Genomic DNA, 20,324 nt, shown 5'->3' with positions numbered 1-20,324 from the left:
GCACAGCAGGTGCATCACACCAACTACCTACTTCCTCACCATTTATTGGTTGACTCCAAACCACCGAAGCAGTGTCTGAAGGTTTCTGCTGTTGGCGTTACCTGCCTTGTATCATGTTGGGACAGTAATTGGTGTGTTACTACATTGAGGCACAGTTCATTGGATGGTAAAGTATTCCCTGCAGTTGATGTTGATGGTATATCATGTGCAGACAGCTTCCAGCAACTTTCAGGATCCAGCAGCGTTATGCCAGAGTAATGGAGAAGTTGCACTTACTCCACTCTGCACTTTTCGTTGCAGTCATTTATTTGATTTAAAGTTCAGTCTACACAAGGCTCCTTCCTCTGCCAGCAGGAATGATGTCTTTTTCCTGTTTCCCTTTGCTACATGAATACAGTTCAATTTGTTTTCTAGGTCAACCTTCATCATTAATTTCCCTTTGTACCTCTATATTCTGATGTAGGATATGAGGTGGAGTTCTTCTTATTTATGTTTGGCCTTCCTCTAGCAAACTAGAACAACACCTCATATTCTGCCTGGTTAGTATGCAATCCAATGACACAAACATTGAATTTCCCATCTTCAGCTAACTTGCCCCCCCTGTGCTTCTTTCTCTATCATTTTGTCTACTCAGGTTCTCTCATCCCCTTTTCCTAATCCCCTATTACCCAGTTTCATTTCCCTCCCTTACCAGATCCCATCTACCTATTATACTCACACACTTAACCTCAGGAATCTCCAACTCCATCTCCTGAAGGGGTCTCATTTGTCCATCATCCCTCCCTTGCTTAATTCCACATCACCAGTATCTGTGGCTTCTTGTTTCACTTATGACCTTCCAATCTTTGACTCTACCTCCATCCTCCTTTACAACTGGCCACAAATGCCCCTGTTTTTCTCTCTTTTTCCACCTATGACCCACCAGCCGCTATCTCCTAACTCCACCCCTCCTATTGTCTCTATCTTCCTATCAACCTTCTCCTCATCTCATTCTATGTACCACTTGCCTATCTCATCTCTCCCTCTCACTTCCTTGTTCTGTCTGTCTCTTCTACACATTCTCAGTCCAGATGCAGGATTTAATTTAATTTTAAATTTTAATGATACAGCCTTTCCATCCCATGAAACTCATGCTGTCTAATTACATCTTACTAACCATGTTATTATGTGTTCAAATAAGGGCTACATTTCCCAGTAGTTGGCAGAAACCGAAGGCGACATATGACGGGGGTAATCAATGGAAGTCAGTTGAAGCAGCTCAGGAAAATAAAGTCGGTTAAGTGTTAAACTCGTAATGTTGTTCTTCTTGAAAGAACAAGCATAAGACTACCCTACCAAGCCCACATGTTCTTTTGGAGGGTGGGAGGAAATCAGAGAAAACACACAGGAGAATATGCAAAGTCCTTAAAGACAGCGCTGAACTCAAACTCCTAAATGTCAATCAGCTCCTTGTGCATTCAGCAGCTTGTTATTTTGCTGAAGTTTACAGCATCCACTATCCCTTGTGTGTCTGCATTACAATGTCCGTCCTTTCTTTTCACTTATTAGTTCAATCATCTTGACAGTTTACAAGGTGCTTATGCACTACGGGTCAAATGAAGGAGAATATGGGTTCAAATGAACTCTTTTTTTTTTGCAGCTTATTGTAAATATGTAAACTTCTACCTGGAGGCAAATTTTTACTTTGCAGTTTTAAAAGTTCTTCTGAAAAGCATCTTGGTCATTTTTTTTTCTGCGACATATATTTTAGAAATCAAAGTTATGAGAGTTGGAATATGGCTGTACTTAGGATTTTGATGTGACCAATGCTCGCTATATTTTCCCATCCTGCTGCTAATATTTCTAATTTTATCTAACAACCTTCTTTGCTTCTGGCAAATAATTTCCGTGTTTTGGTTTAGAAATGTCCAGCAATGACAGTGGAATGAGCAGTGAGACTCAGGATCACTAGAATAAACAGATCATTACATGCAAATATTTCATTATGATGACTCCTCAAGAAATAGCAAAACATGGTGCAGTATGAATTATCTGTCAGCTTTATGGAGTTGGTGATGCATCTCTGAATCAGAAAGTTGTTGCTTGAATAATATGAGACAGTGCTAGGGAATTGCTGCATTTTTAAGAGGTACTGTCAACCAGACCGAGTGATAAAGGCAAAGGTTTCTGACTGTTCTATGGGTTTAGAGACCATACCCCATGACACTGAATGAGGAGGACAGTAAAGAGTTTCTGCTAGCAATTTATTTTCTCACATAACTAGAATGCCAGTTTACCAGTAATTAATTTTATTCCCAATCTATGGGATCTCATTGCATCCAGATCAATTTTTTTTTCCCCCTTGTGGCATGAAGTTATGGCTCAACAAAACTTAATTTGTTTTGGCATGAAGTTTTGTAGAGATAAAGGATGAGCCAAAATGAAGACCCAAAATGAAATTGTGCCCTTACCTTGTGCACGTCAGGGAAAGCAACCTTGACAGCCACGATTATCCAGAGCCAGGGGGCCTCACTGAATAGTATTCACGCACCTGGGTTGTCCAGCACAAGAGTCCCTCTCCATGAAACTTATCTATAAGGCTTGGAAGGACACACTTTTTGCTTCCAGAAACATTTTAAAAGTTTCAGGTTTTTAAAATTGACTTAAATTAAACATAGTAAATAGGAATTATCTCCAAAATTATCTTAAATGTTCAATGCATTAATAACAGAAAACACAAATAATTCAAAAGATTTCACTTTATCTTTCCCAAAGCAAAATCAAACTGCTGGAGTGAACTCAACAAGTCAAGCAGTAGATGTGAGGGATTGCAGGACCTTGAACCAAAATATTGGCAATTCCTTTCTTCCCAACAGATGTTGCTCGATCTGCTGAGTCCCCTCAACACTTTGTTTTATGCTCCAGATTCCAGTACTTCCAGTCTCTAGTATCTCACTTTATCTTCCCCCCCCCCCCCCCCCCACCTCCTTACAGCTGGATTCATTCAAACGAATATTCTCATAATAGGTTCTGCTCCAAGTCTAACCTGCAATAGGATCCGAGATTAGACTCTTCAGGGTAAATGCTGAGCAACTGCAGCAAGCTCTTCCTCTGCTGTGGCAAAACTGCCAGAAAGACCTGCAAAGTCCAGAACATTATCACCATTCACCCAAAAAAACAAAATGACTTCCACAAAGTGTCAAAGGCAGCAGCAGGATGTAAATAATTATTTAACACCAAGGGAGTTAATAAGATTGCTGAATATTGCCTTGGGCAACATGTATTTTATTTCTCCTTCAACCATAATTTACGGCCTTCCCTTAGAAGCACAGCTAAGGAATGACAATCATTAATATAAATTTAGAGTCAGAGAAAAGATTAACTTTAAAAATGTCCACTTTTCATCTGCAAACCTCAACAAACCTATGATTTAGAGTATTTGTTTGACAGTTTAGACTACTCTTTAATCACAGCCACATGGGAATAAAATAATTGAAAGCTATTTGAACTGTCTAGCCTAAGGTGACGATGACTGTAGAAAGGGGCAGGTGCTCACTCGTTCAAAAATACATTTTGATTGTGTGTTGTAAGCACTGTGTTATTTTGATGTCCAACAATAGTATATAGTTAATTGTATAATGCAGGTTAACTGTCAGAACTGAAAGAAAAAAGATCATTTATTACCTTTAATTGACTGCTGGTCTATTTATTGATCATTATTAACAACAGAAATGTCCATTATTACTTTTCTCTTTGCAAATTCATCTACAGCAGAAAATTTTCAAGCATTAAAATGCTTTTAACAGTACCTTTGTCCTTACATTTCATCTCGAAAATAGGCAACATGTTTCCACCTTAGCTTTGATATTATTTTGTAGTGGTGTTTATTGCATGATTCATGCCAAGATAGAATGGGTAACAAAGAGAAATGGCCCCAGGCAATCTGGGAATGTTTCCAATGCGCAGGACTTTATAGTTTTTGAAAGACTGCGTTTGAAATTGATGCAACTGGGTAAAATTGGCAAATATCTTCAAAAGTATCCCAGGTGCTTAAAAATGTAAAAATAAATGCATGCTGCATCATTTCTCAAAGTAAATATATTGCTTTTTGCAATAATATCAATTTTAGGGATTTCACTGTTTTATTTTTTTTGCCCTTGTCCAAAACAGATTTGGCTTTTTTCAATGGTTCTCATCATCTTTTATGTATTTTAACTCATTTGAATGCCATCTAAGTTTTCAGAAGAATTTACTGAGGGGAAAACACAATAAAGTTTCTTAAATACACCAAGATTAATGACGAGGCCAACGTTAAACACAAAATAAACTAGCGTCATGCAGCTTTTCTATAAATGCAACTTCAGTTGCATAAACTGGCCAAGCTTCATATCCCAGTGTGTCACAAGGAAACAACAGGATTTTCAAATGAACTTTTAAGTCAAGCTGTGAGCTGAATAGAATGCAAGAGAAATCATTCACCTGGAGACACAGACACGACTGACTGACTTTTTGATTATAGTAACTAGGAACTAACTGGAATGATCAGGCCATACCAGAATATGTACTTGTTTTAATTTAACTGTCCACCTTGTACCTCAAATCCCTGTGGTCAGGCTGAAAACCAATGTTGCAAAGCAACTCAACAGATATGAGCCATAAAATAAAATAATTGCAGAAATCTCTATTGAAAACAAAAAAAAACTGGAAACACACACAGTGTCCATGAAAAGAGAATCAAACTTAATATTACAGGTCAAAGATCCTTATCCATCATTCCATGGCTTCACTTTGCCTAGAATCGACCCTGTAGCCTTTTAAAAGGTCAAGAAAAATTGGTGGAATATAGCAATTCACCAGTACTACATCACATACTTAAATTATGGAAAAAATACACCTGGAAGAAAAAAAGCTAAATTATCAAATACCAAAAATGATATTAAAACAAAACCCATTAATCCCCTTTACAATACACAATTTATTTTTCAAGGAATGGGATAGAAAAGAAATCAAGAAAATAGAAGATTGCTTTTTGGGAAATAATTTATTAACATTTGAGCAATTTAAAGATAAATATGGAATAACACAAAGTACAATGTTTGCATATTACCAATTGAAAACTTATCTAAAAGATAAACTGGGAAATAGCTTGAGATTACCAGAAAGAAGGAACTATGAATATTTAATCACAGACATAATGATCATTTTAAAAATTATTACAATCATGTACATCAAATTACAACATAAAAAAGAAGATGAAATAAAGCATAAACCAAAACAAATTTGGGAAAAAAGATTTAAACACAGAGATAAAGAACAAAACATGGGAGAAGCTATGTCTAGGAACAATGAGGAACAGGGTAAGTAGTAGATTATATATGATTCAATATAACTGGCTACATAGATTATATATCACTCCTCAGAAATTAAAAGAGTGGGACCCAACAGCAGTGGATAGATGTTTTCATTGCAAAAAAGAAATTGGATCAAAATTACATGCAATTTGGACATGCTCAAAAGTAAAAACTTTCTGGGAAGATCTAAACCTAGTATTAAACAAAATCACAAAAAAATAATATACCAAAAGATCCAAAAAAATTTCTGTTAAATAATATAAAAGACAAAAAAATTAGGACTCAAATTAGACAAAGCCCAAATAAGATTTATTATGATAGCCCTAGCAGTAGCAATAAAATGTATTATGACAACCTGGAAAATGGAAACAAACCTTAAAATACAACAGTGGTATACAGAAATAAACAAGTGTATTCCAGTAGAAAAAAATTACATACAATCGGAAAGACAAGTGTACATTATTCAAACAAATTTGGGAATCATACCTAAAATATGTCGGAGAATGCCGACCACAAACCTTCATCTCGTAAAACAACATAATTATGAGCACAGTAAGTGTGAAAGGAGACAATACAACTTTTTTCCTTTTTTTGGTTATTTCTTTGTTTTAAGTGTTTTATTATTTATTGATTTTTGATGAGGGTGGGGAAGGGGAGAGAGGAAGTGGGGGAAAATAAAAAAATGTCACTATGTATATATTGTTGATGATCACTTGTGGATGTTGTTATTGATATGACTCAGTGCAAAAAAATAACATTACCATCATCTCTACAGTAAATCTTATTTACTAATCTTTCAAAATCCTGATAATACCAGAACATTTCTCATCAAAATAAGTTGGTATAATGGCTGAAAATTAAACAGTATAAGGATGTTTACTAAATGTCAATGGACTAACTAATGGACACTGGTGATTATGGAAAATTATCAAATTAAATAAGGGGGTTGGAGGAATAGACAAAAGGGCTGATCATTATCGAATGTATGTTTTTTTAATGTTATAAAGACACTTGGTGTCTCTGAAGGGTTTCTGTTTTGCTTCTCTTTCTCTTACTGGTGGGGGCACCGGGCGAGTAGCATCTCTTTGTGTGCTTTACAACAAGAAAACAAGCTCTCCACCAAGAAAATGTATTTATGTGCAGGACAATAAAGGATTCTTGTAAACAAGTACATGTAGGGTTCAGCTCAGAACTGTGAAAAGGAACATTAAAACACAGATAGTCCACTATATAAATGGGGATAAGCACCTCTGAGTGATTGTTAGCTTGACTACTGTTTGAAGATAAAGGACATCAATGTCTGTGAATAGTGTTCAATGTTTAACAGTAAAAAGAATATTATCTAAAGCACAAAGAAATTAGCGACCTCCCCGTATCCAACCATTTCAATTCTGAGCCACACTCTCAAGCTCATACGTCTGTCCATGGCTTTTCACACTACCCCCCACTGACCACCCACAGATTGGAAGAACAACACTTCACTTTTCATCTGGGCATCCTCCAACCCCAGGGTGTGAACATTCTACAAATCAGCTTGCCTTTTTTCCCCCTCCCCAACTTTAACTAGTTATAACAATTCCTACTTTTTGTTCTCTCTTCACCTAGCCTAGACCACCTCCCCCCTTCCTGCGGTCCTCCCCCCCCACCCCCACCTATCATCTCCCACCCTCACCACCCCCCTCCCCTCTTCCCTCTTTTGTTCAGGCATCTCTCATGCTCCCCCACACTTGATGAAGGGCACAAGCCCAAAATGTTGGTGATGTATCTTCACCTTTGCTACATAAAGCCATTGTTTAACCTGCTTAGTTTCTCCAGCATTTGTGTGTCTTTTTCACTTAACCATGGTGTCAACAGAATCCTGTGTTTTACTAGTGTTTATATTAGTGTTTATATTTTCTCTGGAGTACATTAAAGAGAAATATGAAAACTGATTATACTGAATTATGAGCCTTGATAATTTTATCATTTTGCTTCAGACCATATTTAACAATTAGAATGTAAGAATGAAATTGTTGTCGCTGACCTCAAAGCCAACATTCTACAGTTGATCGAAAACATTTTAACAATTGCATGTTGTTTATTCATATCACCACTCTGAAGATTAATTGATTCTCAGATGGACATGTGTGAAAGATGAAAACAAATTTCCAAGCAAACCTCATTGTAATGCTGCTACAAGCCCAAGTTGCAATGCTCAACATGGGAAGTATCAACAGAAATTAATGTGCAACCAGATACAATAAAACCCCTGGTACCTGGAATTCAAGCAATTGGCTGCCTCAAGCAACCATCAAAAAAAATGAGGACAATAAATTATAAAAAAAGTTAAATATAAAATTGTAAAAGTTCTCTGAAGTAACACATAAACTTTTGGTGAAGATGGGAGCAAATATTCAGCCAGCAGAGTGAGTGCCTTGGTCATGCTTTGCTCGTAACAGCTGTTTGAGAAGATTTGTGTGAAGCAGCATTGACATCACCCAGGAAGAAGAGCTGGTTGGTGACCCTCGCCGTTGGGGTGACTCTCTTAAAGTGTTTCTTTAATCCTGCTTAGTAAGAATGCCCCTGGAGAGAGGCATTATCTTTAAACTTGGAGAAGGCAGGGGAGGTTTAATTATTTGTAATGTTATTGTTCATCTTTCAGGCAGCTCCGTGGAGGGGGAGGAACTCTGCAGATGCACCGACTGTTAAAATGTTTTCACAGAATGTGACTGAAAATAAAGTAAAATGCTTTAAGGTTTATATATTCATGCAAGTGAAGTTTGTTCAGTGTAAGTACAGTATAGCATTCTTGTCTTTTAAATTGTTTATTCCTAATGCAAATGTATTAGTTAGGCATTTTAAGAGTAAGTTTCAAGCAACCAGAAAATACACTTTTCCAGCATCTACCAATCCCCATAGGTGCTGGATACCAGGGGTTTTACCGTAGTAATATAACAGTCATGGTAAGACACAGAGAAAGTGACATAATGGCAAGGAGGTTTCAGTTCAGAGAAGTTAGTGGACGTACATCTTGAAAACATAAAAAAGAATAAATGCTATATTGAATAACAGAAGTCTGAGAACTGTGGAGAAATTAAAGATGAAGGGAAATCCCAAGTGCTTGTGAAATTAACAGCAAAAGGATAGCAAGGGACAAAATTGAAAAACAGAGTCGTCATCCATCCATGAAGCCAAAATAGATGGGAAGTTCTAAATTAGATTTTTTGCATCTGTATTTATTTGGGAGGCAGATACAGTGTTTCTGGAAGTGAGGTAAAACAGCAGGGAGGCCATATACCTTAAGTAGGTGGCAGGGGATGAAGTGCTTGCTGTCCTGAGGCAAATAAGGGTGGATAAATACTGAGGACTTGACAAGATATTTCCTTGGACCTTGAGGGAACCTAATGCAGATATTGTAGGAACCCTAGCAAAATGATTTAAAATGTCCTTAATCATAACAGGATTGGAGGATAGCTAATGTTGTTCCATTGTTTAAGAAAGGCTTGAGAGTAATACAGGAAATTATAGGCCAGTGAGCCTGACATCAGTGCTGGCTAAATCATTGCAAGGTATCCTATGAGATCAGAATAATATGTATTTAGATAGATAGGAAATGGTGAGGAATAGCGTGTGGTATGTCATGTCTTACCAATGTTGTAGAGTTTTTTTAAAGAGGTTACCATGGAAGTTGATGTAGGAAAGGCAGTAGATGCTGTCTACATGGACTTTAGTGAGGCCTTTGACAAAGTCCAGAATGGGAGGATGGTCAAGAATGTGCAGTTATTTGGTGTCTATAAATTGAATTTGACATTGGCCTTGTGGAAGAAGCTAGGGAGTGGTAGTAAATGATTGCCTCTCTGACTGGAGGCCTGTGACTAGTGGTGTGTGTCAGGGATCGGTGCTGGGTCCATGGTTGTTTGTGATCAATATCAATGATCTGGATGACAATGTAGTAAATTGGATTAGCAAGTTTGCAGATTACATTAAAATTGTGTGGGGCTGCCATGGTGGGGGGGGGGGGGAAGGGAGGGAATAGTGGGGTAGTGGACTGTGAGGAAGGCTTTCAATGCTTGTAGTGGGATCTGGACCAGCTGGAAAAATGGGCTGAAAAATGGCAGATGGTGTTTAATGATGACAAGTCTGAGGTGATACACTTTGGGAGGACAAACTAGAGTAAGACTTATATGGTAAATGGTAGGGCATTGTAGAATGCAGTAGAATAGAGGGATCTGGGAATACTGATACATAATGCTCTGAAAGGGGCAACACAAGTAGATTGGGCTATAAAGAGAGCTTTTGGCACATTGGCCTTCATAAATCAAAACATTGAGTACAGGAGTTAGGATATTATGCTAAAGTGGTAGGTGAAATGAGCTGCCAGCAGAAATGGTGAACGTGAATCTGATTTTGGCATTTTGATATTCAAGGGAAATTTAGAGAGATACCTGGATGGGAGGGGTATGAAGGGCTCTAGTCTGGGTGCAGGTCAATGGGACTAGGCAGAACAATAGTCTGGCATGGACTAGATGGGCCAAAGAACCTGCTTCTGTGCTGTAGTGTTCTATGGTTCTGTTCATTCAAGTTTATTATTGTCATACAATTACATAAGTAATTGTAACTGGATGAAACAGTGTTCTTCGCATTTGGTGTAAAAACATAAAAATATGTAGATGGACATAGCACACATATTTACAAACAATTTATATGCAGTACATATATAAAAATAATTAACTATTGTTCAATACAAAGTAGAGTTTTGGAGGGATTGTATGAGCAGTTCATTAGTTATTTAGCAGTCTCAGTGCCCGTGGGAAGAAACTGTTTCTCTAGGGTTCTGGCACTGAAACTTCTGTATCTCTTTCCTGATGGGAGGACCTAAGAATTTTGGTGTTATCCTTTATAGATTTCGAAAGGCTCAAATATAAAAATTAATCAACATGCAAGTAGATTACTGGAATACAAGTTAGTTGGAATACACATATTGTTTCTGTGGTGATAGCCTGGAACAAAATTCATCTGAAACATTGTGTTAGATTTTAGATGTAGAGCCTCAGGAAAGTATATTGTATCAACATTTGTGACATTTTTTTTACACAATTATTAATAGTAACCTCTGAAACTAAGGATGGTGTGCTGATACTCAAGTCCCCAGATGTCACATAGTTGATAACCATTATCATTCTGTCTGTAATCTTCATTATGAACTGCCAACATCAGTTTGACAGCAGTTATATGGGGAATTCTGACTGTGGAATCTGTACCAGGTTAAGCAAGGCACAGGTAAGATGACTCCATTTATTTCAAAGGACAGGAGCAGCTGTGAGGAGGAGAGATAACTCATATTTACATTTTCTTAAACATGAGTGGTGTAACTATTTTAACATTTCTTTAAATCTTTGGATTTGATGCACTTCTCAGTTCAGCCTTATGAGTGTGCTATAAGTGGCTGTCAAAGCTTTTCTGTAGAGAAGCCATTGAACCTGGTAGGGTGACAGCACAGATTATCTGAACAGGGCATGGAGGGTTAATTTATGAGGCAAAAAAAAATTTATGCTTAAAAGCAAACAGACCACTGATGATAGATGCAATATAACTATTTGTTTTGGCATTAGAATTATGAGGGGTAGGAGAGTAATCCAAAAGAAATCGGTTCTATTTTATCATTAGATATGTGAAATTCGGGAACGCACAATAGTAAGTGGAAAACCTTTCCCTAAAATGGGTGTTGATATTGGGTTAATTGCTCAATTAAAATGTTCATGTCTGAGGTCAATATCTTTTTGTTAGCTAAAGATAATAGGGGATATGGGACAAAAATGGTTGCATGGAGTCCAGATCAGGCATGATTAACTTGACTAACAAAGAAAGCACCAGGGATTGATTTTCATTCTTCTGTTCACAGAACATTCCTTTATTTCTTGAATCTTGAATTATCTGAGGACAAGCAGAGACCGAAATAAGGATCCATACTAGAGCTGAAATAGTTTTCATGGTTTATCTAGTCTGGTACATGCAGACTGACTCACACTGTGATATTGTTAACTGGCAATGAATTTTTACTTCTCAATTTGTTTAGTGTTTTCATATAGTTATATAGTCTAACAAAACTGACTACCTGAGCTAATCCTATTTGGCTGCATTTGGCCTATATTCTTATCCATGCATCCATCTAAATGTATTTTGAACATTGTAATTATGCCCACCTCCACCATCTCCTGTGGTACATTACCAATACCTTCTGTGTGGTAAGAGTTGGCCCTCAGGTCCCTTTCAAATGTTTCCCCTTTCATCTTAAATCTATGCCCTCACGCTTTAGATTTTTCTTGGCTGTGGAAAAGACTGTGACTGTTAATCGTGTCTATGCCCCTCAAGATTTTATATACTTCTATAAGTTCACCTCTAAGCTTTCTATGCCCCATGAAGAAGTCCCACCCTTCTAGTCTCTCCTTATAATTCAAACCTTCTTGTCCCGGTATCATCATTAAGAATCTCGAATACATGCTTTCCAGCTTGGACGGTCATTGCCCACCCGCTGCTGACACAGTGAGTTCTCCATCTAGAACAAAAGTGATCCAAATTGAAATGAAAGTGGGCTCTGTTGTGTGGATTTAAGCACATACATATGCAGTCTCTACACGCAAACTATGACTCCATCTCAACTCACACACATTCCCTGTCCTCTCTTCTCAGAAATACATTTCTCCTCAAATTCACATGATTTTTGAGCACCATTTACCTAATGAGGCACCTTTGTGTTGCCACAGGGGCCAATTAAAGTATATGATGTCCTGCTACTGCTGACCTTTGTCCCATTGGTTTGCTGACAGGTTCACTCTAAGCTTTCAACACTAATCAGAGCATGAACAATGCAATAGATACACTCTTGCAGGGTCACAGGGTGGCAACTTGGATCATGCAGGGTAAAGCATGAACACTCTGCAATCTGCTTTTTGAAAAGAGATCTTACTCTATAGAGATTTAGCATTCACAGAACTTAATGAACTCAATTTAAACTTCTAAAAGTAACTTACCTCATTGCCATATATTACAAGATGACCCATTTTGCTTCATTCCCTAAAGTAAACATTACTTATGACCACAATTGGGTCTGAAGGATTGGTCATAACTCAGATTGGTCATAAATCGGATTTACGTGTCTTAATAAGGTATTAAAGCAATTTTTCAAAAGAATTTCCAACAAATGAACATTTAATGAAGAGTCTCAGCAAATGTACAGTATTTTTTAAAAATTCAGTCATATGTGCTAATGGACGTTACTCGTGTAGGTTGTAAGTTAGGACTACCTGTATTCCCAGATTGTAAAGTAAGGCTAAATCATTCTCTGTCTCAAAACGCTGTACAATTTCTCTCTTTGGAAGAAATTGCAAACCACCATTTTCAAGGATCTTTCCTTTCCCATGATTATCAGTCGATTGCACAAATTTACATTAGTAAAATAACATTGCCCTATTCCTTTTTAACTGGTCCATCTCCTTAACTCTGAACTCTGTATCATTGTTAACTTGCTGTACCTATGTATGGGTTGGCTTGCTGGATAGCATGCAAAATTAACTTTATCATTACATCTCAATGACATGATCATTTCTTTGGCTTGGCTTCGCGGACGAAGATTTATGGAGGGGTAAAGTCCACGTCAGCTGCAGGCTCGTTTGTGGCTGACAAGTCCGATGCGGGACAGGCAGACATGGTTGCAAGGGAAAATTGGTTGGTTGGGGTTGGGTGTTGGGTATTTCCTCCTTTGTCTTTTGACAGTGAGGTGGGCTCTGCGGTCTTCTTCAAAGGAGGTTGCTGATCTTAATACACTTAAACCCCATTGCATGTCTTTCTTCTGGCAGCATTTGTTTTTTTTTCTTTGGCTTGGCTTCGCGGACGAAGATTTATGGAGGGGGTAAAAAGTCCACGTCAGCTGCAGGCTCGTTTGTGGCTGACAAGTCCGATGCGGGACAGGCAGACACGATTGCAGCGGTTGCAGGGGAAAATTGGTTGGTTGGGGTTGGGTGTTGGGTTTTTCCATTTGTTTTTACACATTTGTCAAAAGGCATCATTTTGTTTAGACACAATCCCACCACCATTATCAATTCAGAAGGTGTTCCCACTGTTTCTAAAAACCTCCAATAATCAAGCACATTTAGAAGCAGCTGAACTACATTCAAATAATTTCACAGATTTTATTTTTAAAAAGTTGACAAATGAAAATTCAATAGAATTAAGAACATCAGCAAATCACCAAGACATGGAGAAGGCTAAAGGCCAAGCTTGAAAATTAATAAACAGACTCAATGATCCAAAAGGCTTCCATCTGTGTTAATTTGAGACACGAAGATTAGTGTGCACTCACATTTTGACCTCGAGCTTGTTCCTGGCTTAGAAATCTCAGTGGAGAAAGCCAGGAATATGCTCATGTGCACATAAAACTCAGCTGGCCTTCATTACAGAATCCCCCCACCCCGACAACTTCGATAATCTCCATTATTTTTAGGTGCAGTTTAGATTTCAAAAAAAGATCATGTTTGGTGATAAAATAAAAACTTTCCCTGTGTTAACTTCCTTAAAGCCATAATTTAATTTAGGGCGGCACCATTGGTGTAGTGGTTAGCACAATGCCTTTACTGTGCCAGCGATTGGGACCGGACAGGGGTTCAAATCCTGCGCTGTCTGTAAGAAGCTTGTCCGGTTTTCTCCGGGGGCTCTGGTTTCCTCCCACCATTCAAAATTGCACAGGGGATGTAGGTTAATGGGGTGTAATTTAGGTGGCACAGACTTATAGGTCAAAATGACCTGTTACCATACTGTATGTCTAAAAATTATAAAATAAAATATAAAAAAACAAGTCATATTTTGCTTCAGTAATTTCTTCTATTGAATTAATAGGAACAAAATTTCAGAGGTGGAATTCAATGTGCATATGTCACAAATATTGCAAGTTGATGACTATCAATAACTCCAAAGACTAGAAGTGACCTGACCAATAGGCTTTTATTACCATAAACAGAAGGCAAGTCTCACGTTACTGACTCGAGACCCGAGCTTGTTCTGGGGGAGTGGTTATGGTGTTGCCACCTTTATTAGGGGAATCAAGGGGAGGAGCTATGGGTGCAATCAGCAAGGGGCAGGCCAGCCATACCCATACAAACAGTATTCACAGTGGTTCCACAACACAGGTTTAGATTTCAGATTTAGATTTATTGTCAGTAAATAACATGACATCATATATAACCCTGAGATTCATTTTTCCTGCAGGTGCAGCAGAATTACCACTAACTGGTGTGCAAAAAATAAACTGTACACAGCGTAAATATGTAAACAAACAAAGAACTGTATGCAGATAATGAATGTAAACAAGCTGCAATACAGAGAGAGAACAAAAATAAAATCAATCAAGTGCACAAGAAGGAGTCCTTAAATGAGTCTCTGAGTTTGTCATTGAGGTGTCTGATGGTGGAGGGGTAGCAGCCATTCCTGAACCTGGTGGTGCATGTCTTTTAGCACCTATACCTCCTTCTTGATGGCAGCAGAGAGAACAAAGCATATGCTGGGGGTGCGGGTCTTTGATGATCGCTGCTGTTCTCCGAATGCAGTGTTCCCTGAAGATGTACTCACTAGTGGGGAGGGTTTTGCCTGTGATGTCTTGGGCTGTGTCCACTGCCTTTTGGAGGGCTTTATGCTTAGGTGTATCGGTGTTCCTGCGTGGTCTCCGCACATTGGAGACATTCATTGGAGCGACTTCATCTCCAACATTGAAGTACTCGAGATGGCAGAGGCCAACAGCATCGAATCCACGCTGCTGAAGATCAAACTGCGCTGGGTAGGTCTCCAGAATGGAGGACCATCGCTTTCCCAAGATCGTGTTATATGGCGAGCTCTCTACTGGCCACCGAGACAGAGGTGCACCAAAGAAGAGGTACAAGGACTGCCTAAAGAAATCTCTTGGTGCCTGCCACATTGACCACCGCCAGTGGGCTGATATCGCCTCAAACCCTCCATCTTGGTGCCTCACAGTTCGACAGGCAGCAACCTCCTTTGAAGAAGACCGCAGAGCCCACCTCACTGACAAAAGACAAAGGAGGTAAAACCCAACACCCAACCCCAACCAACCAATGTTCCGTTGCAACCGCTGCAACCGTGTCTGCCTGTCCCGCATCGGACTTGTCAGCCACAAATGAGCCTGCAGCTGACGTGGACATTACCCCTCCATAAATCTTCGTCTGTGAAGCCAAGCCAAAGAGATTGGTGTTCTCACACCAGAGTGTGATGCAGCCAGACACTTTCCACCACATCTCTGTAGAAATTTGACAGGGTGTCATACCAAATCTCCACAAACTCCTGAAGAAGTCGAGGTGCTGAAGTGCTTTCTTCACAATGCCATTGGTGTGTTGGGTCCAGGAAAGATCCTCCATGATATTGGCTCCAAAGAACTTAAATTTGCTTACCTTCTCGACCTCAGATCACTGGATTCTATATCTCTGGCCTTCCTTTCCTGAAGTCAATAATCAGCTCCTTAGTTTTGGTGACATTGAGTGCAAGGCTGTTGTTGGTGCACCATTCAGCCTCGTTTTCAATCTCTGTGCTATATGCTGACTCAACCCCTTCTTTTATACAACCCTCTACCGTAGTGTCATCGCCAAATTTGTAGATGGTGTACCGAGTCACGCAGTCATAGGTGTAAAGAGAGAAGAGCAGGGGGCTAAAAACACAGTCCTGTGGTGCTCTGGTACTGATGGAGATTCTAGAGCAGGAGTTCTTCCCAATCTTCACTGAATGTGGTCTGGAGGTGAGGAAATCCATGATCTAATTACACAGTAGGGTGTTAATTCCCAGGTCTTTGAGTTTGCTGATCAATGTTGAGGTGATGTTGGTGTTAAATGCTGAACTGAAGTCGATAAAGACCATCCTGATGCATGCATCTTTGCTGTCCATGTGTTCCAGGTCTTTATGTAGAGTCAGTGAGATGGCATTTGCTGCAGACCTGTTACCACGATAGGTGAACTAGAATGGATCCATGCCACCACTCAGACAGGAACTGATCTGCTTCATCACTAGGCTTTCAAAACCCTTCATCAATGTTGATGTAAGTGCTGCTGGTCGATAGTCATTGAGGCAGGTTAGTACACTTTTCTTGGGCACCAGTAGATTTAGAATACACAGAATTACATGAATTTTGACTGAGGAATTGATCATCAATAACTCTCTACCAAAACCACTACTGCAATTACAGATGGCTTCACCTCCAAAGTACACTTGTCATCTAATTGCACTTGCGCAAGTATGGATCACAAGTCAACCTTGTGAATTATAGGACAATGATGCCTCCCTTCTGGACAGACTGAACACCTTCTCTGCATGGTTTGATGGGAAGAAAAGGATGATGCCAAAGAAAATTCCGTGTCCCCCTAATGAACGGGCTCCCACATAGCCATGGCTGAGGTGAGAAGAATCCTATCCAATGTGAACCCACGCAAGTGGCAGGACCAGTCAACATACCTGGTCAAGTACTGAAGGACTGCACAGACCAATTGATGGAGGTCTTCATGGATATATTCAACACCTCACTGCAGCACTCCATCATTTCCACAAGGTTCAAGACAGCTACCATCATCCCGGTACCCAAAAGGTTGACAATAACAGGCCTCAATGACTACCTCCTAGGGGCATTGACCTCCACCATTATGAAATGCATCAAGCATTTGGTGATGAAAAACATCCAAGCATACCTCCTAGGGATGCTTTATCCGTTTCAATTTGCCTATAGAGAAACTGTTTAAGACACCGTTCCACAGACGTGATATAGCCTTGTCGCTTCATTCTGCCCTGGACCACCTGGAAAATAGTGCCTCATATGTCAGGTTGTTGACTTCAGCTCAGCATTTAATATGATCATTCCCCAGAGGCAGTGTAGAAACTGCCCATGCTGGGACTCAACACTCTTTTCTGTAACTGGATCCTGGGCTTCCTAACGGAATGGGTCGGTTGTCGAATATCGAGCACCGTCATGCTGAACACTTTGGCACCTTAGGGCCATGTGCTCAGACTTCTCCTGTTCACACTACTGACCCACGACTGCATAATCAGATCCAGTTACAGTCATACCATCAAATTTGCAGATGACACAACAGTAGTTGGCCTCATCAACAACAATGATGAGTCGCACTGCAGAGGGACAAAATCTCGTGACATGGTGCAAGAGAAACTATATGAATCTCAACATGGATAAGATAAAGGAGATGATTGTGGACTTCAGGAGAACCGGGAATGACCACCCTTCACTACACACCAACAACTCTGTAGTAGAGAGAGAGGATGTTCCTTGGATTTCACTTAACTAATGACCTATTGTGGACACTCAACAACACCTCACTTATCAGGAAGATGCAACAGCAAGTGCACTCCCTGAAAAGACTGAAGTGAGCAAGGCTACCACCTACCATTATGTCAACCTTCTATAGGAGGTATATCGAGAGTGTCCTCACCAGCTGCATCATGGTATGGTATGGTTGATGTAGGGAAATGGATTGGAGGTCAATCCATAGGACCATAAGAGTGACAGTGAGGATCACTGGGGTCTCCCTCCTCCCCTCTAACATGATCTACTGGGATCGTTGCCTGAAGAGGGCGCGCAAAATAATTGAGGACCCCCTTCCACCCTGCACACAGCATCTTTCAGATACTCCCATTGAGGAAGAGATACAAGAGTATCAGAACCAGCACCACCAGGCCGAGGATTTCCATGGGCAGTGGGAATGCTGAACGACCAAAGGAAATGGTCACACTACACATCCAAGTCTCTCATTTGTATAGAACAATATTTATTGATTTTTATAGATATGATACTTATACTGCTTATGTATTATTTGTCTGTATGTATGCTAGGTCTGGTTGCACGTCTGCATGTATTTGCACCAAGGACCAGAGAACAAAGTTTCGTCGGCTAGTACTTGTACAATTAGATGACAATGAACTTGATTTGATCTTCAATCAATAGGGGAAAAGAATGGGCCAACTTTAAGAAAAGCAAAATGCATTGTCTAAATCCTACACTGATACTTCGTGGTAAAATGCTGACTAGTTAACATTAATACAGGACATTAATGGCTAACATGCATGTTCTCTCTTAGATTATTGAACTCCAGGGATCAAGAATGAAAACAATTGCTTCATTTGATAGATGCTTTCTTCCCACAGGCATGCAGAATAATCATCATGAGTGGAGAATTCTGGTATACCTTTCTACAGTTTCTGCACATGAGAGAAATATGAAACTCACCTCCTCTTGAACACTTTAAAAAATGGTATGTTAAATAACGTCTAAAACCATGAAGGGTAAAGTATCATGGCTAAAAGGCGGAGTCTACAAACAATCGTAAAGCACTAGTGATTATATAAGTCAAATGAATTATTTGAAAAAGAAAATTGGGAGGAATATATAACATCATCCATTTTGCTTTATTGTCCAAAGTAAACATTATTCCCTGAATCATAAATTCAGATGGGATTATTCTGTGACTCAATGTGTTGCACCATTTCCTTCTTTGGAAGAGGCACCTTACATAAAAGTCGAAATACTTGTTTACAGGGACCTTGTAGTCTGCCTAAAGCCACTGGAAATAATGGGCTATGTTTTGCTTGTTCTTTCAAGAATGACTACATGCATTTAACACTTAACCCTTTTTATTTTCCTTGAGCTGCTTCAACTTTCTTCCAGTGACAATGCATGCGACTCCTGTCATATACCACTTCCAGTCTCTGCCCAACCACATGCATCGCATGCTGGGAAATGTAGTTTTTATTTACATGCCTAATAACATGTCTTATCCCTTTTTTTAAAAATAAATGCAAACACAATACTACATCTTTGGCTTGGCTTCGCGGACGAAGATTTATGGAGGGGGTAAAAGTCCACGTCAGCTGCAGGCTCGTTTGTGGCTGACAAGTCCGATGCGGGACAGGCAGACACGGTTGCAGCGGCTGCAGGGGAAAAATGGTTGGTTGGGGTTGGGTGTTGGGTTTTTCCTCCTTTGCCTTTTGTCAGTGAGGTGGGCTCTGCGGTCTTCTTCAAAGGAGGTTGCTGCCCGCCAAACAGTGAGGCGCCAAGATGCACGGTTTGAGGCGATATCAGCCCACTGGCGGTGGTCAATGTGGCAGGCACCAAGAGATTTCTTTAGGCAGTCCTTGTACCTTTTCTTTGGTGCACCTCTGTCACGGTGGCCAGTGGAGAGCTCGCCATATAACACGATCTTAGGTAGGCGATGGTCCTCCATTCTGGAGACGTGACCCATCCAGCGCAGTTGGATCTTCAGCAGCGTGGACTCGATGCTGTCGACCTCTGCCATCTCGAATACTTCGATGTTAGGGATGAAAGCGCTCCAATGAATGTTGAGGATGGAGCGGAGACAACGCTGGTGGAAGCGTTCTAGGAGCCGTAGGTGATGCCGGTAGAGGACCCATCATTCGGAGCCGAACAGGAGTGTGGGTATGACAACGGCTCTGTATACACTTATCTTTGTGAGGTTTTTCAGTTGGTTGTTTTTCCAGACTCTTTTGTGTAGTCTTCCAAAGGCGCTATTTGCCTTGGCGAGTCTGTTGTCTATCTCATTGTCGATCCTTGCATCTGATGATATGATGCAGCCGAGATAGGTAAACTGGTTGACCGTTTTGAGTTTTGTGTGCCCGATGGAGATGTGGGGGGGCTGGTAGTCATGGTGGGGAGCTGGCTGATGTAGGACCTCAGTTTTCTTCAGGCTGACTTCCAGGCCAAACACTTTGGCAGTTTCCGCAAAGCAGGACGTCAAGCGCTGAAGAGCTGGCTCTGAATGGGCAACTAAAGCGGCATCGTCTGCAAAGAGTAGTTCACGGACAATCTATATGACATCTACATAACAACATAAACAACATTCTTTGGCCAGTCACTTTCCATTCAGCAGCCTTCAATCAGTCTTTGAGGTGCTTCGACAGTCCTTTTTTGTCTGTTATGTGTTACCACCAGTGTACTGGTTGCAT

The sequence above is a fragment of the Narcine bancroftii genome, chromosome 6, assembly GCF_036971445.1.
Source record: "Narcine bancroftii isolate sNarBan1 chromosome 6, sNarBan1.hap1, whole genome shotgun sequence".
NCBI lineage: Eukaryota > Metazoa > Chordata > Chondrichthyes > Torpediniformes > Narcinidae > Narcine > Narcine bancroftii.
This window is presented reverse-complemented; position numbering follows the sequence as displayed.